At 36.5% G+C, this 23,863-nt stretch overlaps 1 pseudogene; it reads left to right on the top strand.

Annotated features, from left to right (window-relative positions):
• Positions 1 to 3,431: 3,431 nt before the first annotated feature.
• LOC111899331 (protein phosphatase inhibitor 2-like) lies at positions 3,432 to 9,478 on the top strand (annotated as a pseudogene).
• The last annotated feature ends 14,385 nt before the right edge of the window (positions 9,479 to 23,863 follow it).

Below are 23,863 nucleotides of genomic sequence, written 5' to 3' on the forward strand. Positions count from 1 at the left end.
GGGTAGGCTGAATAGCTGACATGCTCCCAAATATCAGCCCTCAACATATCATGGTAGCAGGTCTTCCGCATCTCCTCATCCCCCGCATACTTGGGTACCAACAGGGCCCTCTCCCTGAACTTGACGGTAATCTCCGCCAGTGTCTCAGTCGTCTGCCTCATATGAAAGAATCCCTAGCCAGCTGCTGAAAATTTACATTCGGCGCAATCTCCGCCCTGAATCTGGTCACGAAATCTAACCACGTCATAGCCTCAACGGCTGGGGCTCCCAACGAGTCACCAACTGACTCCCGCCATTCTCTAGCTCTATCCCTTAGACATCGCGCAGCAAAGCGGATCTTCGACCCTTCCGGGCCGAAGTTCTTCAACTGTGCAGACTCAATGTTTGCGATTCATCTTCTGGCAGCAATGGGGTCCTTCACCCCATGAAAATCCAGCGCACCACTTCCTCTGAAGTCCCTAAAGGACAGTGTACGCACACCCGCCTAGCCAGACACCAAATCACTCCTGAATGATTAGAGGCGATCCTCCATTAACTTGATAATCCCCTCCTTGATCGACCCGAAAATAACAGGGGTCGACTCAAGGATACCTCTCGTGATCTCAGACGTGATGAACTCGCATAGCCCGTCAGCAACCTACTTGGATCCTACACCCGAGCTTGATCCTGATCCTAAACCTCCCGCTCCATATGATGGGGTCACCATAATAAAAATGAACACATAAACATCAAGATCAGACATGCTCTCGAGAGGTCTCACACACTCTCCAAGTTCCCTGGTTCGATCTCGGTCCTCCTTGACTTGAGTACGGATCCTCTACTTCCAATAGTACGGGCCCATACTACCTTCCACATCTATCCGTGCTTTCCTCAAGGATTGCTTCAACTTCACCAAGTCCTTTTACCGATACCCTTTTCCACTAATCTCGTCCTAGGCACTCCTAGGGTACCCTCTAACAAGCTTATGAATACTGTTACATATCCGCTCACTAGTTAGTTAAAGTTAGGCAGGACCCCTTTAGCACAAAGCAAGCACCATTCGTGCATTGAGTAACCACATGAGGCATAACCTAATCCGGCTATCCTACCGCTGGCTAGACAGTCCTAGCATACAGCTCATACAATAGGCATTCCAGGCATCCTCCTAGATCCTTAGCCCTAATCTAGCATGCAGTTCTCAGAATCATATATCAAGCATACAAGGCATCCTCCAAGATCCTTATCTCTAATCTAGCATGCAATTCTCAGAATCATAAATCATACACATAACATAAAAAGTATGGGTATCTTGGGGAAAACTTACTTGAGCTCGGCCGGTCGCACACATCACACACCTTGTCCTTTCCAAAAATTCTATAACTTAAAATTTTAGAAACTGTTTTCTTTGTGAAAAATCTTTTAGTCCCTTGGTTTGAGTCCAGACACCCCCGAGGGTGTGTCCAAATCCCTCAAACTAGGGCTCTGATACCAACTTGTAACATCCACAAATTTGAGGCCAAAAATTTCACTTTTGATTAGGAGATTTATAAAATGGCTCATCAAAACATTGCCAAGATCATGTCAATACATAAACCCATAATATCACGTCTCAAAACCAAATCATCTAAAATAACAAAATATCATAGTACAATCCCAGAAAACTCTATGCGGAAATCATAAGTGTGCGTGTGTAATGGGCCGCTACATCACTGACTCCTTCCCCATGGACGAAGAGGTACCTGAAACCAAAACTGAAACTGTAAGCACAAAGCTTAGTGAGTTCCCCCATCATACCACATACCATACAATCACATAGCATACATACTATCAGGCAATTATGGGGCGCCCGTCCTGCCCATGTCAAGCCATTCTGGGATGCTGACCTACCCATGTCAAGCCATTCTGGGGTGCTGACCTAACCATGTCAAGCCATTCTGGGGTGCTGAGGTACCCATATCAAGCTATTTTGGGGTACCGACCTACACATGACAAGCTATTATGGGGTGCTGACCTACCCATGTCAAGCCATTCTGGGGTGCTGACCTACCCTCAGTTCTATCTCTACCGAACACGGGGACTATTTCACCCCCTACTAGTAACACATAATATCATATCATAATCATTTTCTCACACATATCTGAGGTGTCCGACCTACCCATTGGTCCTAACGACCGAATCGGGGACTAGTCACCTTCTACTAATACTATCTTATATAACATGGCAACTGAAAAACTAGCATACGCACATATCTAACAATCTAGCATACTCACATATCCAACAATAACAGACCAGACAATTATCACAAAGATAACCATCCCAACTAACAATTACTATTGGGTCGGCCTTGGTACCTTAGACACACTTCTACTAGAAGGTAACTCACCTCGATGCCGTGTAGTGTTTGAAATGTCCTCGGCGTGAAGGTCGGCTCTCCTCGACTCCTCAATCCCTAAACGATAACCCTGAAGTCATCAAACAGAACATACAACCCTGACCCAGGTCAATACCAAAACCAGGCAAATTCAACATTGGTCAAAGTCAACGCTCAGTTGACCTGACTCACCGAGTTGGTCTACCAACTTGTCGAGTCCATACTTGTCGAGTCTAGCAAGAACTCGACGGGTTCTCCTTCATTCAAACGATCGGGACCATATTCATCCGACTCGTTGAGTTCTTCCTTGAACTCAACGAGTTCATCTCCCTCATAAGAATGTGTCTGGACTACGACTCGCGGAGTTGTATGAACAACTTATCAAGTCCATCCTCAAAGATTGGGATACTGCCATGGACTCTTCGAGTCTGTTCATATACCCGTCGAGTCCCATGATTCCCAGGTCCCCTTTTCGCGTCTAAACATCTACGGGGCTTCCTCCCTAAGAACTGTTCCATCCACGGAAAGGATTTGTTGGTCCTTACATCGCGACTTGCCGAGTCCCAAGAACAACTCGTCGAGTCCATCCTTGAACAAAACTATACAGGCGATTTAAATGGGTCTTAACCCACCAAAATCATAGATCTGGCCTCCAAATGTCCATTTTACACGTAAAGTTCCAAAATTGGTAAACATGCAAGGGGTCTTTCGCCCAAAAAGCCATAAAAGATGGCCTCCAAGGTGCATGGGGTGTTCATCGCAACAAAATAGGCACCTTTGTGCCATAAACCCCCCCCCCCCCAATAGACCTGGATCTAAAGCATACACTTACTTGCAACACTAAATCCTGAATACAACCTTTCTAGGGCTTAGAAAGATGAAGGAAAAGGCCCAAACATCAAGATCTATAGATAAAGGTTCAGCTTCATACCTCCAATAAGCTAAAAATGAGCTCCAAACTCTAGATCTTCTTGTTTCCCCTTGGTCTCACAAGCCCCTTTCCTCTTCTCAAGGTTCACTACCCACCAAAAAGCACCAAAGTGGCCTTAGAACACACAGATACGGCTAGGGTTTCGATATGATGTCTTCTGGGAGTATAAGGTACGATGGAGGCTGAGATAAGGTGTTTAAATAGGGTGCAAACCCTCAATTTAGGGTTTTACCCAAACAACACCTACTCGCCGAGTCAGTCTTCCGACTCGTCGAGTAGGTCACTTAAACTGTCTGCGGATCTCGACTCTACTCGACGAGTTGGGCCTCCAACTCATCATGTCCTAGAGAAAAACACAAGAAATGCTTGAATTAACTGCGTTCCAGGAATCGAGTGTTCCAGATTCACTTTGTTAAGGAACATTACTTGACAAACAAATATTCAAGAGCTAGTGCGGTTTCTTATCAAAACAAACACTTCACACAATTGATCTCAGTTGGTCTCTGTCTTATCCGAAACATCACAACTTACCAATTTCAAATGTACAAGAGTAAGAAACATTTTACTCTACATTTGATAAGTGTTATAAACCTTTCTTTAGATTATGTCACTCAAGGCTCAATCTTGAAATGTGACTCTAAAACTCGATTTTGGAACGAAGTATGATTCACCTTTTTGATTTATCCATTTCAACAATTCATAGAAAAAAGCCCTTTAATGACGCGCAAACAATGACGCTCGCTGATAGAAGACGCGCATTTGTGCGTGCCGTAAAAAATAATGTCAGTTTTGCAAAATTTAAAGGATAGAGGGCACGCATTTGTGCGTGCCCTAGAAATAGTGTCCAAAAAAAAAATTAAAAACACGGAGGGCACCTATCATAAAAAAGCGCGTCGTCTAAATATGTCGCTTTATATTTTTTCTTTAGGAAGGCGCGTTCTCTTAGGGGGAAATGAAATACCAAAAAATTAAACAGCCCGCCGATGCATCTCCTTCTTCTTCTTCTAAAATCCTCTACCAAAAAGCCCTAATAATCCTTTAAGCAGTTCTCTCTCTCTCTCTCTCTAAAAAAAAGAAACGTATTGATCATCACCATTTTGCATCTAAATCACCTACCGCCTTCTCCACCATCTACAATGGCCTCACCACGTTCTCCACCACCACCATTAACCCTAGTCGTCACATATTCTCCCCAATTTAAACAAATGGCGCTCAATCAACTGAATTGCAAAGAATAAACACACACTTCGCAAATGAGTTGCTCATTCTTCGGTGTTTTTCATGATCTGAAATCTTTTCCTTCTCCTCCGATTGATGGATTGACGTTCTGGTCCCCGACGGTAGTACTACCAGGTCATATACGCTACTATGTCTCCATTAATTCTCCTTCATTTCCTCTTAACTTTGTATTTGTATTTGTATATATTTATATTTATATAATTAAAAAAGAGGTCTTCGATTTCGTTGTGGTTTTTTTCCCCGATCCCTACGACAATTCGATAATTCCTGCTTGTGTGTTTTGCTTTTTTATCTCATCAACTGCCAAAAATAGGGAATATTGCCTTACTCAATCCCTGCACAAAAACGCAGAGAGTGTGATCAATATTCTGCACTTTAAATTGAAATTAATTTATTGATATATCCTTACTTTTCTTCTAGTTGATACATAAATGGCTTCAATTTCTTCTAGTCCTTCTACAGCAAAAGATATTTTTAAAGATTATAGAGGTCGTCATGGCGGGATAGTTCGTGCTTTAATTCATGGTAATTCAATTTGTAACCCTAACCCTAGTTTTAACCCGCAAAAACTTCCGATTTTCACTTGCTAGTTTCTAACCATATTTTTTTCATTTATTTTTCTCAAATGTCGACGAATTTTATGGCATTTGTGATCCACTTTCCCTTTTGAATAGTTCGACACATCATTTTTTTCTTACTGGATTTTAAATTGCTTTAACACACACATACAAACAGATATAGAATCATTTTTTATTTATTTATGCTCACACTAATGTCCTTGGAATGAATAACAGTGCAGATTTGCTTCTATTCTTTGAGGTGGATTTTTCCAATTCAGTTGATAATTCCAGGGATATTTCTAAAGGTGTCAATTTGGCTATGTTGTTCCCGTAGTAATTGATGTTTCAGTTCAATGATACACTAAGTTAGTCCGATTGTACTCAACAGTAAGTTTACTTTACTGTTTACCCATGTTAATTTAGTTCCACTTGTAATGGGTTTCTAACTATTTTTCTCTAAAAAGATTCATAAAATGCTAGGTCATACTCACAAATGCAACAAAAATGCCATTTGAATTCAGATTTGATATCCCATTTGGTGTATCTCCCAAGATTCTGGACCCTGTATGTCATCCTATTCGTTGTTGTGTGTCTGTGCATGATGTGTATTGGCCTTTTGCTGGGACTGGGAGGGTAAACAAGGGATCAAATTTATATATTATCATGATGCTAATATTGCTGACAAGATAGAGAACCAGGATCAGTCAAATAAGAGGTGTATTCACCTGATTACATTAAGTAATCCTTTAATAGTGAAAAACTGTTTACCAGTTGAAGTATCTGTCATGATTGAGAGTGGTGGAGTTTCACATAGCATGCTGCTTTCAGATGTTGGTATCTCTATCTTCCACATTTTCTTTATGTCCGTATAATTTATTTCATCATGAGTTATACTTTTCTAATATTTGCAGGTTGAAACTTCTTTTTATCATATTGATTCTTCTCATGATCTTTCGTTAACGTTTGATATACGCGGGTTTAGACCTTCTGTTCTCAAGTTCTCACGTGCATAAAAGTTCATTGAAATTGCTAAATTTAGTGGAACAAAGTTTTCTTCTTCAAAATCCATTAACTTCACTGCTAACATTTCTAAAGGTTTTTTGCTCGTCTTCCTCTCTCTCTCTCTCTCTCATACACACACACTCACAAAAGCTGGTGTGTTTTTGTGTAGGTCCATTATATGTGACAATAGAAAAGGTGATGGATGCGTTCTCTGGGGCTCGTGAAATCTGCATATTTGTTCTGACCCTAATATTGCTTCGAGTGAGATCATGGTCAGAGTTAGTCGATCCCACTCTGAATCTGATGTGGCAAGTACCTCAAACTACATGTGGTCTAGTCAATTCTTCCTTGTCCAACCAACTGGTTCAACTACAGTCCTTGTCCCCCGATCATCAACCAATTCCTCATCTATAATATCTGTTGCATCTAGTGCTATTTGTGGAAGAACAAGGACTATCAATTTTCAGCCTAGATATCTTATTAGTAATGCATGTAGTAAGGACTTTTGTTTTAGGCAGAAAGGGTCTGACTTTATATACCATTTGAAGGTGGGACAACACTCCCATATTCATTGGACAGACATAACAAGGTACAGTGTTTGTAACTTTTTCTTACCACAGTTCGTTCACATGCTTATATAATAATAGGTAGCACTTTCATAAAACAGGGAATCATTGGTTTCTACTCGTTTTGATGAGCCTGGATGGCAGTGGTCAGGGTGTTTCTTTCCAGAACATTTAGGTGATACACAATTGAAAATGTGAAACTATGTTACTGGTGATGTAAGTGTTAAAATAGTTCAAAGTTGATTTGGTTTATGCACGTTTTTATTTGTTTCCTTAGCTGTTACTAGAAGTGAATAAGTCAAGGCCATGTGGCTTAGTGCCCCTGGTTTTAAGCTAGAATTAGTTGCTAATGTGTGATCAGATAATGAAAGAGTTTTAGAGGCTACAATTGTTTAAATAGTTCATACAATGGGCTGATGTGTGCTATTATAGAAAGAAATAGACATCAATATTGAGTAATTGATTAGCTTATGGTGAGGATGTTAAAACATGAAATAAAACCTGATAAATCTAGTGCATCATCTGTCCACATAAATAAATAAGTTCTTGTGTCTTCTTACCAGGCCCATGGGCCCCTCCCTAAATTACCTGTTGTGAAAGGGAATTAACTGTTGTGAAAGATGAGATTCATATATTAGGTTAAATCATGCCCTTATTACATGCTGAAAAAGATGCAAGAGCCTTTGTGTTGGTTGGTATCTTTTCCTGTAAAATTAAGACAACTGTTTTTCAATCTTACACTTCAGAAGCTTAAGTACAATAGACATGAGGTAAAATTGACAAAAACATATATATATATATATATATATATATATATATATATATATATATATATATATATATATATATATATATATTCCTTTCTGTTGGTTGTTATCTTTTCCTGTAATGAAGTTGTTTGTTTTTTGTTTGGAAAATATTGGTTTTAGAAATATAATTATTTTTCCTGTTCTATGACGTATAAGTACACCCATACTAAAATAATATTAATATTTTTTTTATTGTTGTTTAAAAAGCCGTAGGAGAGGTTTTAGATGGGATGAAGCCAACCTTGGTGAAATTGAAGCAAATAAACATGTAAGACAGAATATCACAGAACCCAAAGCTCCATATCATCCTATGATGCATGATACTGATGGTATTATACATATCCCACATTCCATTAAATTTAAATTAATTATTAATTTGTTATTAAATTAATTCAAGTGTTGTTGACTTGTTGTAGGATCTTTATCTCCTATTGGGGGCTCTGATAGTTTCCTTGAAGGAGATGATAACAGCAACATCAGACTGAATGCTGATGCAATTCGTTCAACATTGAATGAGATGGCATCTTCTAGTAGCAACAGTAACTCCCATTCTGGATGGACATCTTCAGATGATGAAGATGAAGCAGATGTCATGGATCATGATCTAGGTTCTTCCTACTTCCTTCATCTTCACCCTTTTGCTTTTCTTTTATTCAAAAAAAAAAATTAAAATTAAACTGATGATATGATGAGGGTTCAGATGATGAAGGTGGGAAGAGTGCAAGAAGCTTTAGGTAGAAAAGAAAGGCGCACTATGATGAATATCGCAAAGTGAAAGAGGTACAGAAGAAGGAATCAATGAAAAAGGATGATGAAAAGCAATCCATTGTTGATGGTGTAGGAGATATAAATATCAGTATGCACTACATAAGATAAGGACACACAAACATGTTCTTTATTTCTCATCTTATTGGATTTATTTATAAAATCATTATTAAGTTATCTGATGAGCTTATTCTGTACATCAGAATGCAATTCACATATGACGAGAGGGTAGGAGAAAACGGGTTCTCTCGGCTGTAGGGAGTTTGGATGCTGCGGGAGATTGTGATCTCGATTGTGATGAAGATACTAACAGCTCTGTGTTTCCCTTACGTGTTCTCACGAGGGGTATTTACGGTATTTTGTTACCTGTTGGTGGTGAACTCGGGTGTTTACAGGTTTGCATGGGTGGGGTGTATGACTTTTAGTATGGTAATCGGTAAAAGGTAAAAGGTAAAAGTAAGTCGGCATTATATCATATCATATTATCATATATTGATATGTTATCATATATGAGTGGCTATTTGATCAATGTCAGTTGACACAATATATAAAAGTGGGCTCACTCTATTATGATCTTTTTTACTCAATTGTCACATTACGTTTGGCCCAAAGTGAGTAGGCTTCAACAAATATTAATTCTTGTTTTTTGTTTTATATTTGGGACAATGTTATTAAATATTATTTGTATTTTTGTATTCCCATGTTATTAGGTCCAAACCATGGATATTTGAATTTGTTGATTTTGGAGGTGAAATGAGACGAGATATATTTGCGTGTTTTCCAATCGGGTGACACTGAATTGGGTTTGTCATCAAAGTAAGGTTTGATTTAATCTCTTCAATCCTTAACACATTGATATGTCATATGTTAAAGTTGACTCAATCAGTTCGTGTTTTTGTTGTAAATTGTAAATTGTAATTCAGGGGATTCTTGGTCCATGTGCATCACTTGAGAAGGTTCATATAGTATTTTAAATAATGTTGACTCTTTGTTGACTTATTGTTGTTTTTTGTGCAGAAAGGTGCTTTATGTTTTGATACTAGTATTGGTCAAGGGGGGTACTATTACATGGAAGGTGCTTCAATACACACTTGCTTACTCCATTGTACACAAACTAAGGAAATAGGAAAACACACAACGGAAATTGGAAAGCGAATGAAAATGACAAGTGATTTTGTGTTGTGTTTACAGGGTTGATGAAAGCGAATAGCTCTCGAGTTAGAAGTGGAAAAGAAAGCTCAAGCCGAAAGAGATAATATGCTGAAAATGCAAGTGTTGTATTCTTCATTTCAATTGTTAGTATGAAACATAGAGTAGATTAGATGAATGCAAATTTATATATTGTAAGAAATAGAATTTTATGACATTAAAGTTTATTCAATGGATTGTATTTTTTTGTATATGGTATTTTATTTCTATTATGACACATTAAATGCAAATTTAATTTAAAAATTAATAAATATATAAATATATATTTTTTTAAATATTTAAATTTACGATACGCAAAAATGTGTGTCATCTTCATTTATGACATGGCCTTTCTTGACAGGGGCTTTCTTGATACGCATTGCGTGTCATTAACATGCGCGTCGTAAGGTTACAACACGCGAATGCGTGTCGTCTTCCTTCATGACAGGGCCTTCCTTGATACGCATTGTGTGTCGTAAACGCGAGTCGTAATTGCGCGTCGTAAATGTGCGTCGTCTCTCTTTATGACAGGGCCTTCCTTGACGCGCATTTGCGCGTCGTCTGAGCCTTTTACGACGCGCAATGAGCGTCGTAAAAGGCTGTTTTTCTAGTAGTGGTACGATTCCTCTTCTTTACCATACAAGTGCACTTAGAGGATCAATTGTGATATGGTATCATAATCACTAAGATTATCATAAAACACGATACTCAAGTACTCTCCTTTTTTCTCAGATTGGAGAAACTTTTATCTTTTTTCCTAATTTGCTTCTGCTTATTTGTTTTGCCATACATTGAAACTTTTTCAATGATTCAGAATTACACTTAATCTTGTATGCATAACCATATTTACTAAATTTAGTTAATCATAACGAAATGTCTTAACGTTCTTCGTGATGGAACTAACCAGCGCACAACCAAGTGTATCTGATCCCCTAGTCCTTCACTAGACTCACATATACATATGAACAAGGAATTAGTCTTAATTTCCCAAAGATAAAGTTCTCATTCATCACACAATACAAGTTTCATGATTCCAAGATTCTATCTAACTGAAGCTTCGGTGATGAGACTCTTTCCTTATTTAGTAAATTATAACACTACCACAAACAAAAGAATCAAATCCATTTTCTAATATTATTTTCAATGGAAACATATAAGCAAAAATTTTCACAAATGTTATTGTAAGGAAATTTAAAATAAGACAAATTTCAAAAAATTTCTTTATTTACAAAAATTGTGGAAAACTTATCCTTACAATGCAAATACATATGAAAAGTATGTTGTTATCTATTCCTAAGCAATCTATCATAACTCTTATGCAGCAACTCAAAATTTTGATCATCAAACCATGCGATCGAAATCCATCTCTTCACGATCATAATCAACTTACTCTTTCTTTATGTTTCCTTTCATTTCTTCGATTCTACAAAACATCAAAATGTAATTACATTACATCATGTATTAAGAATCTCCAAATAGGAACTTAATAGAGTTAGATAATGGACTTACCTAAAGCAGAGTCAAACTTTTTGACTTTACCATCCTTGCGATCTTTCAGGTAAATATAGTAGCTTCGCAACCAATGCCCCTTCTCTTGGCAATAGAAACATATGGACTCTTTGGGAATGGTACACTGGACTATATCAGACTTAGCCTTTCTCTTTACCATTTGGTCAAATGACTTGACTATGGTCGATCTCTTTCCATTGGGAAGAGAAAGCTTTTCTAGACTTCTAATGTTACCATTGTTAATTTCCCTGGAAGTTTGGAGAGTAGATCTTCCAATCAAATTTGTTTTACCAGTGTGCCAAATCATTGTTGATTCAGCAGCAACAAGAAAATATGCAAGATTGATAAAGGACATGTCGTGATCTGTCATAGTCCTTAATGAACTTACTATATGACTCAGGGAGTGACTGAAGAACCAAGTCAACAGCCAACTTCCTAGAGACATCGAATCCTAAGATTCTTAGCCTGTCAATATGTGACCTCATCTTTAAGACATGTGGATATACCGACCTTCCATCTTGGTGTTTGCTAGCCATTAGGGCTTGAGTGACCTTGAACTTTTCAAGTCTTTGTACTTGTGGGTCAGGTAGAATTACTGGAGGAGGTGGAGGAAGTGAAGTACCACTACAGCTCAAAGAAGGGATTAATCTTTCACCTTGATCGTCTTTGTGGAATATCATCTTTATGAAGAAAGCCTTTTCCAAAAGGATAACGTAGACCATAGTTGTCAGAACTAGACATCTATAAGGGAGAAATTCAAGTTTTGTTGATTTAAGTCCTTAATATAACACCCAAAATGAAATATTAAGCTAGGACCCAACACAATATTTTACAATTTGGAAGAGGGATGTCGTAATCCAATTGCAAAATATTCGTAGGTAAATGACGATTTACCAATTTCCACCATGAAAAACAGATTTGATTATTAAGTTTTAAATGAATTGAAATTCATAGAACCTTTAAGATTCATTGAACTTTTCAATGCCATGCTTAAATCTCGATTATGCCCTTCAAGTTTGTGACTGTGATACCGAGGATCACAAACAAGGTGTGAATAACCATGCAAATTAACTTGGTACTCTCGATGTCATTTATCACCTAATCAATGTGCTGGTTAACCACACACGCTCCAATGATCTATGGCAAACATTGAGCTACTCTTTGCTACCCTTGTTAGTCCAAGTTAGTGTGTCGGTTAACCACAGACGCTCCACTAATGAATTAGCAAGGTGCAAAGTACAATTTCATTGGTTATCACCAAATTCACATTTTTCCTAAGTAACTAAGATTGGGAATTTATAAGTATTTAGTTACTTGGTATTTTCATTATACTTTTAATGAGAATGTCGTATCCTACCCGTTCGGCTAACGACCGTCCACCTGTCAAGGAAGCGGTGGGTGAGAGTGGACACCCAATAAACCGTCATTTTATAGGCAGTAACCTCATACCCCCTTATAGATCGGCTTCATGAATGAGACCTACTAAAGGTAACACTAAACTGTCTTATACATACATACATATATATATATATATATATATATATATATATATATATATATATATATATATATATATTTATATAATTATTAAACTTTTAATTTTAGATAGTATAAGGGTATATTTTAAACTTTTAAAATACTAGAAGGTTTAATCTATTAATAAATTATACTGTTACTTTAATTAAACTTAAACCATGTCATTATGGAATTATTAATTCTATTTTAATTAAAAACTTTAATTAATTTAATAAATTCCATAAGGTGCAGTTTGAACTACTCAAATACTTCAAAACTATTTAATTAATTTTTAAATTTATGAACCCAAGAGTTACATCTTTTAATTACAAGAGTTTCTTAATTTGAGACTTTTCAAATACCAAAACTTGATTGCAAGTTTTGTAACTCTTGAAAACCCTTTGGTTTCCATAACTTATGAGTTTAATGTGGTTTTTATGAAAAAAAAACTTTTCATGTTCCATAACTTGAGGACAAGTTATGGAAGACTTTAAAACATTTAAGATCAAATATTTTAATTAACAAAATAATCAAATAATTTATCTACGTTCAAGTTAAACTCATAGGTCAAGATAATTCATATCAACAATTTGCAAGAAATTAGCCTAAAACTAATACAAATCTTGAAATTTTGACAATTATCTTTTAATTGGATGAGCATGATCATTAGCATATCAACAAAATGAAACTTTATGAACTAAAACATTTTGTGGTAATGATCCTAATCCAAAACAGGCTAAAGAACCCAAAAATCTGGGACCAGAAACATCAACTCATCGAGTGCATGAACATGACTCGCCGAGTTGACCTTATACTGAGTGGACTCGTCGAGTTAGCCAATGGACTCGGTGAGTTCATCAGTTAGAGGCCAAAAAATCGATTTTTTCAACTTTGAAAATTAAGTCATGCATCATATATAATTGAAAAACAATCATAGGCTTTGATACCATTGATGGGTTTTGTATACTACAACTTCCTATGGTGCACATACAACCCTAAATGCTTTGGATCTATGTTTTCTCTAAATATACATGCAATATTGTTTCCAAAGCATAAAGCCTACAACTAGCATATAATTCACATAATCAACATAAAAGTGAGTTATAGATTTACCTCTTTGTTGTAGCTTGTAGTTTTGGACTTTAAGAACTTACCACCCCAAGTGTGAAGCCTCAAACGGTTCACAACACACCCTTGAACAATTGGATGACTTCAGAGAGATTACTAGGCACTCAAATTGGTTATGAACTCCAAGAACACTTGTTGTATCAAATTTTAGCCATGGGATTATGTGTGTGTGTGTATATATATATATATATATATATATATATATATATATATATATATATATGTAGGAATCCAAGAGTCATGGGTAAACCCTAATAAATACACTTTGGGTTATGATCCATAGTTCATGTGAGCTAATTCTTCATGGAAACTTACATACGATTAGCCCATATATATATATATATATATATATATATATATATATATATATATATATATATATATATATATATATATATATATATATATATATATATATATATATATCAATGATTTACATAATCAGTCTCGTTAATTTAATTATTCTCTTTTGATCACTAAATTAATTCCAAATTAAGTTTTGATCAATACGAATTAAATAATATGATTTCATATTAATATATTAGAAATTATAATATATTAATGAATCATAAATAACCTTTTACTCAAATATCCATCCTCAAATCGTCATGGTGATATGCAACCCGAAATGGACCATGCTATTATCGGGTCAAATACATATCAATTATAGTTATGGGCTTAGATGTAACAAACCGTTATTTCAAACCTATGTAATAATATAGGTCAATTTGTAGTTCTTTTTATAAATAAAAAAGAGAAATTTTAGCATAATTTGTACATTTACATAATTGAGCATCAAAAATAAAGTATTAAACAATCTTGATTGGGATGAACAAAGTGGTAGAGATTGTCACAATATTTCCAAAAATATAAAGAGCATTAAAATCCGACTTATAACGAATAAGTTATGACCAATCGAAGATCCGCAACAAAACCAGCAAAACACTGTTTAGTGTAAAAAGTGAGTTTTCAATAAAAGGATTTTTAGCCTTAACAATCTAAATAAAAGTTTTAGAATATGTTAAACCGAGAACATTCATAAAAAGAACATCAAAATCTGACTTCATATTAGGAAGTTATGATTTTTCTAAGTTTCAGTATAACAGTATACAGCTAAAAACTCGAGATAAAGATTGAGTATTTTTAGCCAACACAACCTAAACGAGAATTGAAGGTGTCGTCAACAGTAGTACAACGGTAAAAAGACAAACAAAAACGGACATCGGATGAAGAAGTTATGAATTTTTATCGGATTTTCCTGTCCCGGTCTGTTAAAAATGATAATATTAAAAAATTATATATTAGCCGACAAAGTCTAAAAGAAAGTCGTAGAGTATAATTTTACCTACACGTGCATATAAAGAATGTCAAAAACGGAGCTTGTATGCGAAACTTATGAATTTTAGAAGTTTTTAGCTCAAAAATCAAGAGATCGTTGAAAACCGAGAAAGTTCGCAAGGCCGAGAATCGGCCACGTCTGATAGGACCGAAGCCATCCAATTGTTCGCAATGTCAAAAACGAGGCTGCAGCGTGTCACCTTCTGATAGGACCGAAGCCGCAGTCCAGTGCGCATCTGACACCTCCTCGCACGGTGGCGCCTCCGAGCTCGAACTCGTGTCCTTTTCTGATTCGACCGAAGTCTCGATCACTCCTGTTCCAACGCGCCTCGCCAACTGTCCGAGGCGAAGCCTCCCCCTCGCCACCTGTCTGAGACATGCGTCTGCTTCCCATTCCTTCGGATCCGGGCTTCGGCCTATAAAAGAGCTGCCAGACTCCAGTTTTAACCCCATTTTTACACCAAATTCCATCCTTTTTCACCCTTTCACTTCCACAAACTTACATACAACCCCCAAAGCCCCGGTATCATATCTAAAACCCTAAGCCAGCCTCGAAGCCCCGAGATTCCCGAGAAAAATAACCTTCTCCTGTCAAAACTCTGTCCAAATAAAGCCGGTTTTTCACCAAATAAACTTCTTTCCAGAAAACGAAATGCTATCCAAATCACCACTTATCAAGTGAGTTCATACCCCCGTATTTTTGTAATTTTTATAGTTTTAAGGGGGCGGGGGGGGGGGGGGGGGGGGGGGGGAATACAAGTCTAACACAAAAAATTTTGTGTTACAAAAAAATGATTACAAAATGTGATGAAATGATATTAAGTCATCAAAATATTAAACTCTTATATAAACTTATATTTTTCCCCAAAATTCATACATATATATATATATATATATATATATATATATATATATATATATATATATATATATATATATATAAGATTTAAAAGGCTTATGACTGATAACTCATTATGGGTCCTTTTTCTTGTTTGGATGTGGGCTTATAGTACCGGTTATTTGTCCGAATGTCGTTTGAATTTTACTTATATATAATTGTATATGTATGTAAATATAAAAGTTATTTCATTTAGTTTAAATACCATTTGTAACATGTTGAGCAAGGGGTTACATTCAAAAACAGTTAATACCAATTCAGAAAGTACATATAAATTATAATAGGTATAATTTATGATACATAGAGCATTAATTCATGATTCAAGTATACTAGAATACACCGTTTTACAAGAAAGAAAGGTTTGATTTAAGATCTAATCAAGGATATACAAATTTAAAATAATTATACAATCAATCATTATTTCACAATGATTGGGTTTTCAGAACTATTATACATGTAGCATTTATATGATTTTTATGAGTCATTCGATTCAGGTTGTTTAATTCATTTAAGCGACATAGTTAAAGTCCTTATATTATAACCATAATCTCCAGTCAGAGGATCGAAACAAGTTGTGTGTAGATCTATATTGGGATTGACAACCCCGCACTCAAGCTGCTAGCTACAATAAGGTATACACGCCAATGAGTGACAATTGTTATCAACAGTTTAAACAGTCACAAAGCATTTGTTTCTGGCTATCTAGTCTCGGTATCGTTATAATAACTCATTAAAAAGATATTTACAATACGTTAGTGTATAACAAACTAAACATAAGTACATTTTCAAAGTACTAGTTTACAAAATACAAACTACAGTAGTACAGTAACAGCTGGTAGAACTAGGCACACTCACAATTACAAGTTTTACATAAAGGAATACAAATATAACACATTAGTTTACAAATAAGAGTAGTTTTATGAGATTAAAACTACTTTTCATATACAACAAAAAAAATATAGGATTTTCTGGAACAACTTACAAATTCATGGAATATAAAACATACTTTTAAACAAAAATACTTATGCACTCACTCAACTTTATGTTGATACTCTCTTTTCAAATTGCTTGTATTCTCAGGGAAACAATAAATAGGTACTCCCCGAGCTTTTTGAGAAGATGGTGCTATTTTGTGTCATATCTTCTGTATTTTGCTATAACTATTTTGGTGTCAATATATAGTGATTGAACACAAGTAAATACTTTTACTTTTAAATGTAATGGTTGTTTGTAATTTGATTACTATGATGCATGTGTTGTGATACTACAAATGAAGTCCTCCACCCCCGGATGTTTCCACTATCTGGTTTGGGTTGTGACATTAGACACCTAATTCAACACTTTTTTTCCTTCTTAGCTTCAAAAAGCTCCAAACTAGCTCTAAAATGGAGGAAGATGTTTAGGATTTCTTTCAGGGCTTAAGGGGCTGAAGATGGACAAACCCTAGCCAGCTTATTCCTTTAAATAGGGAGCAAAAACCGAGAAGATTAGGGTTTTCATTCCAGCTTTCAACACGTTGTGTTGGGTTAAAATATGGTTTTATACTTTGCTTTTCTAGGAAAATATACTTTTCTGTAATTTTGTGGTTGTGTACGATCGTATTCGTGTGTACGGCCGTACACCCTGTGTGCGGTCGTACATGGGTGTACGACTGGTGATACTATATATAGGGTGACGAGTGTGTGTGAGTAAACGGGACAAGGAGCTTAAGTGTGTGTATTCTAAGGTGTGTTCAAGAGAGAGAAACAAGAGAGAAGAAGAAGTGGGTGTGAATCTATTGTAAGGAACTTCCTTCTCATCATTAATACATAATAGATTCAAGTTATTCTTCATCTCCTTACCTTTTATTTTGATCTAGTATCATTCGTTTGACTGAGATTCCGCACCATCAAACGGATCTGACTGATACACAAGCAGATTGGGATTTACAGGTGGTATTAGAGCTTGGATTGTATCAATCAATTTTGTCTGATCTGGAGCTTATTTGACCTTATTTTGGAAGGATTTTTGAGGTTTTGGATAGATCTTGGCAAAATAAGGGGGGGTTTGTTCTTCGTGTTTTTCATAAAAACGAGTTTTTGATCGAGTTTTGGAGTAAAAATGGTGAAAAATGTCCTTTTTTCACGATTTGATTGAAGGTGTGCGGCCTCGGTGTGCGGCTCGAAGTGTACGGATCGGTGTGCGGCTGAGCAGCTTCTCACATGTACGGCTCAGCGGTTTACTATCCTCGGTGTACGGCTAAGCGGCTTCGGATGGTGTTCTCGGTTAAGCGGCTTCGGACGGTGTGTGAGGCTTTAGTCGGAGGTCCTGGTCAGCTCAAGACTTCGCAGCATCTTATTAAAAAAAAGGGGTGGGGAATTTGGAGTTGCCATGCATCAAAATCGTGCCTCCCCTTCATCAAACCAACGCCTTAGCATCTGAACTAGCCTGCTGGATGGTTTCTTTCTTCCCAATTTAATTCCAAAGGCTACTTATTTCGAACCTACTTTCGCAAATTTGTCACTTTTAGCCCAAAATTCAAATTTCTTTTATTTTTAAATTCTATTTTCTTCCAAAAAATTTAGCTTTTATTTTTTTAAATTTCTAAATTGACTTTTTCCTTAAATTTTGACTTTGACTTCAAAGTTTGACCAATGACTTTAAGCTTTGACTTTCTCGTTTAACTTTCTAATTTTCAAATTTAGCTTTTTGGTTTGACTTTTAAGTTCGACTTTTTAAATTTGACTTTTAAGGTTGACTTTTGAGTTTTTAGTCAAAGGACATTTTTGGTAAACAATGAGTTCCTTAAACATCCCGGTCAATGAAGTCTCTTGTTCTCAATCTTGTATTAAAACTGTCAAATTTTACGTGATCAAATCGAGTTTATTAAAAGAGAAAATGAGGATCTAAAATATGAGAGATATACCATTAGAAAAGAACAAAAACCATTAAAAGAAAAATTAGAGGCCAAAACTAAGGACTTCAGGAAATTACAAGAAGATTACAGCAACAAGTGTGTAAACTATGATCACATTAAAAGCAAACTTGCTGCTGTAACTGAAGACCTTGACACTTTGAAAATTAAGTACGGAACAATAGATGTTAGTTTCAAAAATTATATTGCGTCAAGTAAGACAGTCGAGTCCTTAGTAGAAAAACAATTGAGTTTTAAAGATAATCAAACCAAGGGTTTAGGGTATCACAGTGTGCCACCTCCTTTTAATCACAACTATAACCCACTCCTTAAGACTAATGAGGAAGAAATGCTTGCTCAGTATGGCCAAACCACTGCTCCAGCTTCAGTTAAGACTGAACAATCAGGGCCAACTGAGGGTGTTGAGATGAAGAATACTGATGTTTCTACTTCCTGTGCAGGTAAAGTAGCAGAAGTTGAGAACAAGGAGAATACTACTGAATAAACCAATGACTCCTTGAACTCTGAATCTGTTGCTTTTGTTTATGTTACTCCTAACAAACCTGCTGTTAAGAAATACAGGCCACCAAAACAAGCAACGCAGACTGCTTGCTGCAAGTGTGCATGTGGGAACAACCAGAAACAAGGCAAGGGTACGCCACCAGGGGCAGGAAGAAACTGTTGGATTAATGTCTAAGTCCATAACTATAATTGGTAAGACTTGACCCAACCCGGCATGGTCCATTTGGGTTGCATGGCATCATGCACTTGGATAGACTATAATGAGAGAAATAAGACACTTATGGTTATTAATATATTATAAGTTCTAGTATATTAATAATAAGAATAATAAGATTATTTAATTCGTATTGATCAAGAATTAATCTAGGATTAATTAAGTGATCAAAAAAAGACTAATTAAATATATGGGTTGATTGTGTAAATCATCCATACTTGTATAGTGGGCTAATGCTCCATGGATAATCAAGTTGGGCTAAAACCCATAGGATGGTCCATGGATGCTCCATGGTGTATTTGAACCCATGGATCCAAGGAAATGGAAAATCATGACAATTAGGGTTTACCCTAATTGTAAAACTATATAAAGATCTTATCATTCTAGAGAGGGCTAGCCGATTTTCATGAAGCGTAGAATTCTCTCAAGTTATTCCAAGTGTATTTGGTGTTGTGTGAACCATTTGAGGTGTCACACTTGGGGCACTTGGCACTCAAGCTTCATGAAGACTTTCTACATGAAAGAGGTATGTATTCTATCTTGTTATATTCATTATTTTATATACTAGATTAGGATAATACCTTGGATGTTCATATTTGTATGTATAATAGAGAAAACATAGATCCAATGTACTTAGGGTTGCATGTACACTTAGGAATGTTAGAATGCTCAAAACCCAACAGAAACAACTTCCTAGTGAAGAAAAAGACTTGCTTTCACTGTGGAACACTTGGACACATTTCCCGAAACTCTCCAAATCGAGCATACGTTCCGTATTATGCACAAGGATGGAAAAACACACAAAGTGGGAGATTCTTCAAAAGAAATCATTCGAGGTCACAATCCCGCAATGGTGACTGGAATGTGCAGAAAGCCAAGAATCAAACCCACAATGCCAAGAATCCAACTCCCAAGAAAAAGAAGGGAAAGTCGGCCAAGAAACCAAATCCAAGAGATGCTCCAGTGAAGCCAAGACCGGTTAGGTCAAAGTCATCTTGGAAGCAGACCTCAAGTTCAAAATCAAGTGTCGAGGCACCCATCCGCTCAAACAAGAAATGGGTTAAACCCAATTACAAATAGGTTCCGAAGGATCAATCACCCAAATCATCTAATGCTTCTAATATTTCTAAATCTTCTGTTTGTGATAAACAGGATATGTCATGGGTGACAGTATCGTGCAAAGATGACAACGGTCAACCCAGTTTCAAAATGGACTGGGTTCCAAAGACCAACCGATTCCGCTCTGTGTTGGAGCAACTATGGAGGCATATCATTAGACTTTAGCTTGTTGATAGTGATTGTTCCAGGCACATGATAGGAGGCATCTCTCAACTGTACAACATTCAGAATTTTGCTTGAGAGTATGTGTCCTTTGCGGGAAAGGAAGAAAGGAGGGGATCACTCATGGGTTTTGTGCATAACGATGTGAAGAATTTTCGGATCTGTTCTGAGATTATGTGTGCTGTTCTCAAACCTTCTGGATGCAAATTCAATCGGAGACTTATGGTTTGAGTTTTCTTCTCGATACTCCTGAGTTTATCTTACATTGATTCATTTCAAAGACAATTTTCTTTAATTTTTGTTATATTTTTTCGTCAGTAGCTTTTGTTTGGGAAATGATATGAAGTATAGTGCTAAAAGGCAATATAAAATTCGTGTAATGCACTAAAACCGAATTGTCTAGACTTTGTATTCAATATGTTGGTAGGCACATAGGATTCAAAAAGACTAGACATTGATTGACCATGAAAGGACTAGACAATATAGACTTAGATAGTTTCATTTGGATTTACAATACGACGCTCCGGTAGATTAAGCAGTGAGATACACATGGGAACCTGTGAGATACACTAAAAGTTAATTATCTGTGGCTCAACATTTCCTTGATGTACGGACTTATGTCCTTAATTCTCGTTCTGATAAGGTGACTGAGGGGTTTTGATAAAGTAGGTCTGTAGGAAATTATTTTCTTGCTTTCGATCTGTCAATCATATGTTGCTTCCTCTGCGTGATTGGAAGAGATCCGACCTGGATTGCAACATAAGTAACTCTAATTCTACGCACCTCCTTATCTATGGAATTCTTTCTATTTGTTTTCCATATGTTGTCCCCTCTGCGTGATCGGAAGATCCAACCTGGGACACAACATATGCAACATTCTATCTCTCTAACCCCTATCTATGTGAGTGATATGTTGTTCCCTCTGTATGATTGGAAGACATCCGACCTGGGATACAACATATGCACTTCTATAGCTAAATTCTTTCTTAATGATTGAATACTCACCTAAAGTAAGGATTTCTTTGGAAGTTTTTGATTACCGGGGTATATCGGGAAGTGGGATACATGTTCTAGTTCATCTAAAATTGAACCATTTAATAGGTTGTTTGTAGATCTTGCTGCTTAATTTAAGTGGATAACAATATCATTGGTCATCGTCAACCTAAACGTCCATTTAAGAATATAGATCACATTGTCTTGTCACTTATAACCTGTCTAATTTGTCAACATCATTTGTGTTTAAGTGGATCACAATACCGGTATTTGACCAGATCTAAACATGCAGGTGTGTGCAGATAAACGATATTGGATTGCCTGAAAACTTTGATCCCAAAATAGTCTTAAATTTCGCTATTGTTTTTGTTTTTATTAAATTTGTGCATAGTTTTCCTCTATGCACAAATTTAGGGGAATAATTCAAAAAAAAAAATCAGAAAATCAAAAATCCAAAAATAGTGTTATTTTCGTTTCATTTCTTGTTCAGAAAATTCAAAAATCCAAAAATATTTTTGTTTCTATTTTATTTTTCAGAAAATATGAAAAATCGAAAAAAAAAAATGTGTGCTAAGTTTTCTTTTAGTCTTTGTTTCTCTTGAAAAGTGAATTCAGATGTAGATGAGACTCATGGAGACTGTATCAAAAATTTATGAGCCAAGGCTTTAATGCAATTGAAGATTACGTGACAATTTGCATTGAAGCCTCCTCAATCAGTCTGTTGTTATCTATGAACCTGCTGAGGTGATCCAGAAGCTTAGTTCTCCCTATTATTCTCTCTGAAGATTCTCAAGCTGAAAGCGCCATCTTTCAAGAATCTTTCAAGAATCTTTTCAAGAAGCCTCCTCACCCAATGTGCGTTTAATGTCAAATTTCGAAGAAATTCCCAACTGCTCAAGATGAAGTCATTCATTGAAGATTCATATATTCATCTTGATGCTGTGATGATATCGAAGATTAATGCTGAAGCCAAGCTCCCAATGAAGATTAACAAGAAAAGCCAGCTACCTTTTTAAGGGGAGCTTATGGCCGTATTCGTGTGTATGGCCGAACACCCTGTGTGCGGTCGTACACGGGAATACGGCTGGTGATACTATAAATAGGGTGAGGAGTGCATGTGAGTGAACGGGACAAGGAGCTTAAGTGTGTGTATTCTAAGGTGTGTTCTAGAGAGAGAAACAAGAGAGAAGAAGAGAGTGTGTGTGAATCTATTGTAAGGAACTTCATTCTCATCATTAATACATCATAGATTCAAGTTATTCTTCTTTTCCTTCTCTTCTATTTTGATCTGGCATTATCCGTTTGATTGGGATTCCGCACCATCAAAAGGATATGATTGATACACAAGCAGATTGGGAGTTACATGTTGTGTTCCAATAGGCAACACGCCTTGTTGACCTTAATGAAAGACACATTTTTCTTATCTAGGCACGTCGTGTCCACTCCTCTAAATTGGATTTATTCCCAACAATTGATCCTCAAGATTCCGGGTGTTACAACTCTCCCCCCATTTAAATTAGATTTCGTCCTTGAAATCATTCCTTACCATCCCTGACACGCCAAAAACCCTGATGAACACAACCACAATATCGAGCATACAATGGCCTTCCCAAGGCTACAGAACCCAGCCTTAGCAGAACTCTCCAAACCTGATGATGAACGAATCCATAATCCCTTGCAGAAAACCATTTCTACCTTACCTCATTTAGATCCATACCAACAAACGCTTCCAACCCTTGATTATATTGATACTTCCATTGGGAACAAATGGCCGGCCATTTACAGGTATAGAACACTTATACTTGACAGAAGGCTCTGATAATCCTTCGAGTAGAAGATTCGTCCCTGCAAAAGTTACAATCAGACGAGTGTTGAGCAATACTGTCAAACCAATTACTCTAATATTATTTAATCCAAACTGCAAGTGACTTAGCATATTCCCCAAATATCAAGTGACTCGACACACGGATCGCAAAACACTAATATCGCCTAACTCATCCTGTCGCCCCTACCTGCTTTTCAAAAGTAGTTGAGACTTCCCTGGTCCCAACTTGTCTGCAAACTAACTGAAACACCATATTCCCGCCCTGTTTCTGAGTCAAAATACACAAACAGTCGCTCCACACAACTTCCGAAAGAAAGCCTCGACTGGCAATATTTGC

Source organism: Lactuca sativa, chromosome 6 (assembly GCF_002870075.4).
Source record: "Lactuca sativa cultivar Salinas chromosome 6, Lsat_Salinas_v11, whole genome shotgun sequence".
NCBI lineage: Eukaryota > Viridiplantae > Streptophyta > Magnoliopsida > Asterales > Asteraceae > Lactuca > Lactuca sativa.